Source organism: Vombatus ursinus, unplaced genomic scaffold, assembly GCF_900497805.2.
Source record: "Vombatus ursinus unplaced genomic scaffold, bare-nosed wombat genome assembly UNPS02014810.1, whole genome shotgun sequence".
NCBI lineage: Eukaryota > Metazoa > Chordata > Mammalia > Diprotodontia > Vombatidae > Vombatus > Vombatus ursinus.
The window spans coordinates 30199824-30208170 of NW_020954588.1; positions in this window are offsets into that span (position 1 = coordinate 30199824).

The window sequence follows — 8347 nt, forward strand, 5'->3', positions numbered from 1 at the left end:
CACACACACACACACACACACACACACACACACACACACACACACACCCTTAGCTCTTATTCAAGTAGTCAGGTTAACAAAGCATTTATTCCCAAAACACACACACAAAGTATTCACATCTGAGATCATAAACAGTCAAAACATTCCTTCCCTTCTTGTGGGCCTCCACCTTTTGCCAGAGACTTTCAGACTTACAGTACTGCCCTGGGTGGGTTTTTCCTACAGAGAAGACAGATATCTTTGTATCATGAGAGAGTCAAATGGTTTTCTCCTCTTATGAAATCTACCTCCCCAGGGACCTGCACCATGGCTCTAGACTTGAAGTCACCATGAGGTTGAGCCACAACTCCCAAAGCTGGGAAAGAACTCCAGGTTGTTAAGAAGTCAGGTCCCTTCCCCCAGAACTGCACAGTCCATACAACTTACATAACCAGGGATGGGCAAGGTTCGAGTTTACTCCTCCTTGTCATGACCCTGGGGCTCATTGCTACTCGTTGCTGGCTCACATCCCACCCCACTCCCCAGGGCCTGGGTTTGGGCTAGAAACTCCCAGACACTGCTCAGCTACCTTCATCCATTGCCATCCCTATAGTCCAAATCCATGTGTACCCTCTTTCTTTTATCTTCCCTCTTAATCTCTGGGAGGAGAGAGTGAGGCCAGGGACTTTGCACAGCCCTGCCTCACTTAAATCCAATTCACTTGCAAGTCACGACATTACCTTCCTGGACAAACAACATCTCTTAATCTCTAGTGCTCCCTACTCTGGACTCTTTCATAGGTCTAGCCAAGAGTGTGGCAGTCCTATAGAGGTCATTGTCAATGCAGAATCAACCAGGACCCAGGACAAAGCAAATTCACACCTTGTCAAAGAATCCATATCAAGTCAAGGAAGTGTTGCACATTGGAGAAAGAAATACCCAAGAAAGAGAGTTTAGACCTCATTAAAGACACTAAAAGAGAGGACTGCATCGTCATGGGAGCATGCCTGGCCATACCTACATTACCCTTACTAAGTGATTTGCCCAATATGGAGGCTAAGGAATGGGGAAGCTGGGACTGGAATCTAACTCCTCTGACCATGTGATCAACTGGATTTTTTTTTTGTTTCTCTCTTTTTTTAAATTTAATTTATTTATTTTAATTTTCAACATTCACTTCCATAAAATTTTGAGTTCTAAATTTTCTTCTCCTCCCACTTCTTCCCCTACCCCCAGATGGCATACAATTTGATATAGGCTCTACATACACATTCATAAGCATATTTTCCCATTAGTCATGATGTAAAGAACCATTAGAACCAATGGGAGGAACCAGAAGAATGAAGCAATAAAGCAAAACAACAAAGGAAAAGGAGAGCAAATAGTATGCTTCTATCTGCATTCAGACTCCGTATTTTTTTCTCTGGGTGTGGATAGCAATTTCTATCATGAATCTTTTAGAATTGTCTTAGATTCTTGTGTTGCTGTGAAGAGCCAAGTGTATCTAAGTCACTCAACCTATGATGTGACTGTTACTGTGTACGACATTCTCCTGGTTCTGCTCATTTCACTCTGCATCAGTTCATGTAAGTCTTTCCAAGTTTTTTAAAATTCTGCCTGCTCATCATTTCTTATAGTATTCCATTACATCCATATACCACAACTTGTTCAGCCATTCCCCAATTGATGGGCATCCCCTCAATTTCCAATTCTTTGCCACCACAAAAAGAACTATTATAAATATTTTTATACATGTAGGTCCTTTCCCCATTTTTATGATCTCTTTGGGATACAGACCTAGAAATGGTATTGCTGGGCCAAAGGGTATGCACAGTCTTATAGCTCTTTGGGCATAGTTTCAAATTTCTCTCCAAAATGGTTGGATCATTTCACAACTCCACCAACAATGCATTAGTGTTCCAATTTTACCACATCTTCTCCAACATTTATCATTGTCCTGTTTTGTCATGTTAGCCAATCTGATAGGTGTGTTGTGGTACCTCAAAGTCATTTTGATTTGCATCTCTCCAATCAATAGTGACTTAGATCATTTTTTCATATAGCTATAGATAGCTTTAGTTTCTTCCTCTGAGAACTGCCTGTTCTTATCCTTTGACCATTTACCAATTGGGGAATGACTTGCATTCTTATAAATTTGACTTAGTTCTCTATATATTTTAGAAATGAGGCCTTCATCAGAAACACTGGTTGTAGAAATTCATTCCCAGTTTTCTGCTTCCCTCCTAATATTGCATGTATTGGCTTTATTTGTGCAAAAACTTTTCAATTTAATGTAATCAAAATTGTCCATTTTGCATTTCATAATATTCTCTATCTCTTGTTTGCTCATAAATTCTTCCCTTCTCCATAGATCTGAAAGGTAAACTATACCTTGCTCTTCTAGTTTGCTTATAGCATCAGTCTTTATATCTAAATTGTGTATCCATTTTGATTTATCTTGATATAGGGAATAAGATGTTGGTCTATGTCCAGTTTCTGTCATACATTTTTCCAGTTCTTGCCAAATAGTGAGTTCTTATCCCAGAAGCTGGAGTCTATCAAATAGTAGATTACTATAGTCATTGACTGTTGTGTCTTGTATACCTAGCCTATTCTGCTGATCCACCACTCTTTCTTAGCCAGTACCAAGTAGTTTGGTGATTGCTGCTTTATAATACAATTTAAGATCAGGTGCAGCTAAGTCACCTTTGCTTGCATTTCTTTTCATTAGTTCCCTTGATTTTCTGGACCTTTTGTTCTTCCAGATGGATTTTGTTATTGTTTTTTCTAACTCTATAAGATACTTTTTTGGTAGTTTGATTGGTATGGCACTGAATAAGTAAATTAGTTTAGGCAGAATTGTCATTTTTATTACATTAGCTCAGTCTACCCGTGAGTAACTGATATTTTTCTAATTATTTAGATCTGACTTTATTTGTGTGAAAAGTGTTTTGTAATTGTGTTCATATATTTCCTGGTTTTATTTTGGTAGGTAGACTCCCAACTATTTTATAGTATCTACAGTAATTTTAAATGGAAGATCAACTGAGTTTTTAAAGGTATGGAGGAAGAGCCCTGCATACCTTCACAGAGGCAGGGGAGTACAGGATGAGACAGAGTTTGGTTTGGCTGGAATATGATTTCATGAAAGGGAAGCATTTTAAAAAATGCTCAAACTATTGTGGTGAACCTGGACTCAAGGAATGTGTGATCACATTTGGAAGATACTTAGACAATGTCACAAAATGATGTAAGAACACTGGGGGAAAGAGAGACGGTATTCAACCGAGAGGAGCGAAGAAAGATCTTGGGGAAGGAGGTGAAATTTGAGGTATCTTAAAAAACATCTTAGGGTTCTGAGTAAGGTTTAAATATTGGCATCTTGTTCCATCGTATCTGACTCTTCATGACCCCATTTGGGGTTTCCTTGGCAAAGATACTGGAGTGGTTTGCCATTTCCTTCTCCAGCTTATTTTACAGATGAGGATACTGAGGCAAACATGGTTAAGTGACTTGCCCAGGGTCACACAGGTAGTAAGTGTCTGAGGCTGGATTCAGACTCAGGAAGATAATGAGTCTTCCAACTGTGATATACTTAGCTCTTCTCAGCAATACAATGATCCAAGACAACTCCAAAAGAGTCATGATGGAAAATGTTATCCACAGCCAGAGAAAGAGCTATGGAGTGTGAATGTAGATTGAAGCATACTATTTTCACTTTTTTTTTCCTTGTGGTTTTTTCCCTTTTGTTCTGATTCTCCTTTCACAACATGACTAATATGGAAATATGGTTAATATGATCTTACATATATAACTTATATTGGATTGCTTGCTATCTTGGGGAGGGGGGAGGGAGAAAAATTTAGAACTCAGAATCTTATGAAAGTGAATGGTAAAAACTAAAAAAAAAATTGTTTTTAAAAAGGAAGACATATCTTCCTGATTCTAAGCCCAGTGCTCTATCTGTTGTGCAACCTAGCTATCCCAAAGCACGTTGTTGTTCAGAAGTGTCTGACTCTTTGTGACTATGGGGTTTTCTTGTTAAAGATACTGGAGTGGTTTGCCATTTCTTCCTCCAGCAGAGTAAGGCAAATGGGTTGAGTGACTTGTCCAGGGTCACACAGCTAGTGAGTGACTGAGGTCATATTTGAACTCAGGTCTTTCTGACTCCAGGCCAGGCACACCACTCACTGGGTCACCTAACTGCCTCCATTAGCATCTCACTCCATCATAATAGTAGTTGTAAGTTAAATTACTTACTCTTGTTAATGTATTTTTTCAAATGTCAAGTTGTTAGTGTTTCTTTTTGGTATGTAAGAATAAACTACCTGCTCCATTCTGCTTTGGGGAGGAACTCCTGGACTGGTTAGCCATGATTAATTAATTCTAATTCCCAGGACAGCCAGCTACATGGTGGAGTGAATAGAGCATCAGGCTTCGACTTAGGAAGATTCATCTTTGTGAGTTCCAATCTGGCCTCGGACACTTACTAGCTGTGTGACCCTGAGCAAGTCACTTCACCCTGTTGGCCTTAGTTTCTTCATCTGTAAAATGAGCTGGAGGAGGAAATGGCTCCAGTATCTTTGCCAAGAAAACTCCTAAATGGGGTCATGGAGAGTCAGACATGAATGAAAAAAACAATCCCAGGATTTGAATAGGGGACTTAAGAAATTGAAGTCTGTGACAACAGAGAGCTTAATTCCCCTAGTCACTGGTCAGACTTCCTCAGGACTGAACCTTGTTAAACTATAAATTAGGGAGTGGTAAGGTACACTAGCCCCTTGGACTCAGCTATTGATTTCTCTGCCTTAGACACTTATTGGTATTATTCAAGGCACCTAGTATATAGCCTTACTAACTAGTTACTAGGCACTAGTTAGGTGCTCACACACAATGCATTGATTGACTATCTTCTGTTTATCATGGTGCCTTTGAACCCATTTGACTGGGTCCTGTAAGTTCCTGGCACTGTAAGGATTGTGAAGAGTGACCCATTGGCTCCTCAAGAATCAGTATTTTGTAGTAGGAAGAGAATTAGGTCTAGACTCGGAAAGCTTGGGTTCAAATTCCAGGTCGTAGTATGCAGACTTGGGCAAGTCACAACTTATTTGGGCTTGGGTTTCTAAATCTGTGTGAAGGACAGCTTCTTGCTATTCTTGTGTATATAAGATAAAGGCAGGAATTTAGGACAAAAGACTGATGTGGTTGGTGACATCTTGTAGAGACTCCATCTGCTTTATTTGTTCTTGCTTTTCTCTTTCCTTTTCAGTCATAAGAGACCTGAAAGATCTAGAGGGAGGGGAGGAATTTTAAAAATCCATTTCTTAATACCTAGACTGACCCTTTGCCACTTGTTGGAAGGCAGCCCTTGAAATTATTTTGAAGGGATCAGAAATGAAAGAGTAGTTACAAGGACTTCCTAACCTTAAGTCAAAAAGAGTACTGGAACAGAAGCCCTCACATTGATATCAAGAGGGAGTATGTCCAAAGACAGAAGAAGCACCTCTAAGTTCTACTTTGATGGCTGGCAGATTTGTGGACCAAAAACTCACCTCTGCAGACTCTGACTTTGTGTATCCACAGGTCCCTCTACTTAGGGAAAGAAAACAGCTGATGCTATTTGCCTTGTCCATTGACTGAGTGTGTGAACAGTCTGCCTTTCCCTCTGAACTGAAATGCAAGTGTTAGGACTCTAAAAGTGATATAACAGAGCCAGCTCTGCCTTTTATGGGGAAGAAGGAGAACCTCAGCTGAGGATTCTGGCTGAAACCAGAAGCTACTAGCAGAGAAAAATTCTGCAATCAATCAATCAATCAATCAATAAACATTTATTAAGCTCCTGCTGTGTACCAGTCACTGTGCTAAGTGCCGAGAATACAAAAGGAATTTACAAGCTAATCATGTTTCTAGCAGGGACCATGATCAACAGGGCAATACCTAGCAGAGATTACATACCTAGAATTAATCACAAGATTAGTGGGAGCAATGAGATGCCATCATCTGCAGAGTTAAAAGTTATATGACTAGTGTGCCCTTGCTACACAAGTTCCCTATGGGTGTGGGCTCAGACATGTTCTCCAAATGTGTGCTCCCTATGTATGTGTGTACTCTTCCCACTGATTGTGTCTGTATTTGTGGAACATTGTGCTCCCCTATTTGTGGGAAAGTTGTTATATTGTTACTATGCTCTTTCATTAAATACTTTTGCTTTGAACAAGTTGTTTCCTCTGTCTGACTAATAGAAGTAAACACAATGAGGGGAGCTAATGAGTTGTGGTTTGGAGTTTACTTGGAGCCACAAAGTATCTTAAATATGTCTCTCTTTTGAATCCAAGTGAAAGTGATAGTGCCTCTAGGGGCTACATGGGAGATCATCTCCAAGATCCCTTCTCTATTAGCCTCCAACCCTAGGAGTCACTAAAACGTTCTTCAGGCTAGGACTCCTACAGTCTTCTTCAACACAAAATTTCTTAGGTCACTGAATTCAATGCCTCTTATACTAAAAGGTGCAGTGTCACAACTACTTATTAAATGTTGCTGTTACTTCTTTACTGGACTTATAGGCCCTAGGTGAACTCAACAGATTGACCATTCAAGTAAAACTCCCTGCATAAATTCAGTCAATTAGAATTTTCTAGTTCTTCAAAGCTGTCCTCACAAACTCTCAACTGTTATTCTAGCATCAAAGTCTTTAAATTAATTTCTCTAGCTCACATAACATACTTCAATATACTAATATGTTAAGGCTTTCTATCGCAAATAGAATAAAACATTTTCTCTGAAGGAAGTGAAATCTGATTTTTTTTAAAAATTCAATCCTTGACTATGATCATAAGATCATAGATTTATTTAGAGCAGAAAGGGGCCTAGGAGGGCATCAAATCCAGCTTTCATTTTATAGATAAGAATACTAAGACCCAGAGAGAAACAAATGATTTGCCTAAGGTCAAACAGTGTCTGTGGCAGGAGTGGAACCCAGATCTTCCTGACTCCAAGTCCAATGTTGTTTCTGCTACGTCATCATAGCCTCTATCTTTATCCTCTTCTACATTTAAATCAAAATTTCATTAGTATTCTGGGAATTAAAATTTACAAGACATTCCATATTAAATATAAATTGAGATAGACAAAGAAAGCAATAAATCTACCTAATACAAACCATTCACAAAGCATTTCACAAACTCTAAGGTGTTACATGAATGGATGCTGCTATCATTATTATCATTAGTTGGCACACACAGGGTCTTAAGGTTTCTAAAACACTTTTGCTAACGTTTTCTTGTTTGGTCCTCTCAACAACCCTGTAAGGTAGGCCTTACAGCTATTGCCCTCCCTATTACACCAGGCTTCCCCTCATATTTCCATTTTTTAGAATAGAACCTATAAAAACCGAGAGAAAATCCTGCCATGATTTATTGCTCTTAGGAGGATTTCTGTGCTCTATCTACTACCTCCTTTTTCTTTCTTCCTCCTGACCCCCTCCCATCGCCAAAGTCAACTTATCACACTAAGCTTCTAATGGTCTTATTCCCCAGGAATTTGTACTGCATTAAGAAGTCACCTTGAGGCAAAGTACAAAATTCCAAGTTAATCTCTTGACAGAAGATAAGGCAAGGTGTGTGACTAAACCAACAGCTTAGTTTTACAGAACATGCCCTCATCCCTCTCCTTGAGACATAAAGGATAAAAACCTCAGTATTCAAACCCTCCAGGGGGTGGTCAGAAATGCTATCATTCTCGTGAACTCTGAAGGATCTAAGTGAGGGAGGGTCCTCCATTCTCCCTCAACCCCTGGATTGTGGCTGCTCCCTGGGCCACCGCTGGGTTTGTATATAAGGAGGAACTAACTATGTACGGTGTGAGTGTCACAGGGTGTGTGAGGAGCAGTGCCTTTGTCAGTCAGTCAATAAATATTTATTAAGCTCCTACTATGGGCCAGTCACTGTGCTAAGTGCTGAGAATACAAAGAAAAGTAAAAGACACCTTGAGGAGCCCAATGGAATGAGGGAGATAACATGCAAATGACCATGGACAAACAAGCTACATATAAGATAAGCAGGAAATAATTGGCAAGGAAAGGCACTAGAACTTAGAGGGATTTGGAAAGGAGTCCCAAATTAAAATTCCCCCTCAATCACTTATTACCTGTGTCACTTTGGTCCTCTCTTTCACCTCTCTAGGCCCAGTTTCCTCAACTGTAAAAAAATAAGGGGTTGGATTAGATGACCATCAAGGTTCCTGGACAGCTCCATCCAAGTCTATGCTCCTACGTCAATAGAACATTTTCTTTTTCTTCCCCCTCCTCTAGCCTGCTCTTATAGCAGGTCCCTCAGGTGAATGAATGAATGAATGGGAAAAAAAATCATGT